Source organism: Saccoglossus kowalevskii, chromosome 14 (assembly GCF_978046115.1).
Source record: "Saccoglossus kowalevskii chromosome 14, keSacKowa6.1, whole genome shotgun sequence".
Classification (NCBI taxonomy): Eukaryota; Metazoa; Hemichordata; class Enteropneusta; family Harrimaniidae; genus Saccoglossus; species Saccoglossus kowalevskii.
In genome coordinates, this window is record NC_140654.1 from 6207582 (window position 1) to 6209407 (window position 1826).

A 1826-nucleotide genomic window follows, 5' to 3' on the forward strand; every position below is an offset into this window, starting at 1 on the left:
TTAATGTTTGGCATTACGTATATCATGCTGATTAATGGTAAATAATCCCAGAGTACCATTGAAGTCTACGATACGCTCGTCAATGCTTTCTTTGATATAATTGATTATGTTTCCACTGATACCAGCATTTTGCTTCAGTCGTATATTTAATGGAACACAATGAGGCCAAATACGTCTTGCTCAACACCCTCAAATACAAAGCCTTGCCTTGTCAACAAAATATTCAGCAATTCCTCTGCTGTATAAGCGGGAAACATCCATGGCGCACGAAACCTTCTTAAAAGACCCTCATTGGCCTATAAGAGCCTTTCCATTTCACACTGATATTTAGCCTTTATAAATACAGGTATATTTTCCATTGCATCTGCATTTAGACAGTGCATGATTGTGTTAATGATATCAATCCCAAAATCATTAGTTGACTTCCCTTTATAAAAAGTGAATATGCTTCATCAATAAATACAATACCCCCTGCTGCAGATTCAATTTTTTTCTCAGACTCGCCAACATAGGATGCAACAACATTGTCACGCTGTATTTCTACCATCTTGTTTTCTTTGATTATTCCCACATCATAACGGTACCCTGTAAAAGTTATGGATAAATGTCTAAGGCCACACTGATTTAATTGTAAGGATGACATCCTCTGGAGACCCCAAAACTAATGCGAGAGGGCGAAAAAAATGCTGCTCAAACCACAGGACTCAGTCTGAATGGAGGCTCCTCATTAACATAATAACCTTTGCCTGAATGACCCCCCCCCCCCCATGAAGGTCAAAATTCAATATGGCGGACGTCGGAATTTATAGTAACGTCTACTCCACGTTAATGTACAGATATCTAACTATGCGTGCAACTAATACAGTTACTTTGAAGGTGAATACATGTATAACAGTACTATTTTTACTGTAGGTGTGTTTTATTTAGTGAATAAACACGAACATAATTGAAATGAATGTCTCTCTGCTGTGTGACATCTAGGAAAACGTGCAAGTGGGTACTAAAGTAAATATTTCGTGACCCCGTTCAGTGAGTGAATGATCTTGAACATTAATGAAACTTACAGGGTTAAAACATAGTTCTATAATCGATAACTGTGTCAAATTTCAGCTTTATAGTTTGATTTCCATATATTTCATGCAGTGTTGAATCAGGCCACGCGACGTTGTCAACAGCGTATCAATACCCGGAAGTGAAATAAAGCTGTTGACGTGCGTTCGTTTTTTAGACACACCACAGGGAGTTGGACAAACTTATGTATTTTAATAATAAAATGTTATATAACCACCCCTCCTAGTCTTTAACCCCCCCTTGTTTTTACCACTCTTTCCTTCATCACAACTTTGTTACGCGCTAATGTTATATGCAAATTTTAACGCGCGTTGTAGACGCATCCTATTATAGTAAAATATCTCAAGGGTTGAAACGCGCCAGGACTGTAGCATAAAATCACGCATTCGAACATTTCAAAGTTCATTTTCTTTACATATATGGCATCTTTAATGACATGGATGGCATTAGAAAGTGACACAATTGCATTTGCACTTGAATATTTGTCAAATTAAAACTCATTGCGATCGAGCGACATGGCAGGAGCACAGCCGTAAAGCCGGAAACCGGATGTTGCGAGCTCCATCTACTTTCCACAATTATGAATTCACTTTCGGTGTGTTTGCGTGTAAAAAGAAACTATGTAATCATATAGGGCGTCACTGAATTGTACTGGTTGGGGTTTCAGTCGTGTTAACTTTCATAGTTGCTCACATTGGAAATTAAAAGAACGCATGGTGACTTCACATCTGCCTGGTGTCATATTTTCTGCGTTA

The 1826-nt window shown here is 38.2% G+C and overlaps 1 pseudogene; it reads right to left on the reverse strand.

Moving 5' to 3' along the window:
• On the reverse strand, positions 1-643 carry LOC144345434 (uncharacterized; annotated as a pseudogene).
• Positions 644-1826: the final 1183 nt, after the last annotated feature.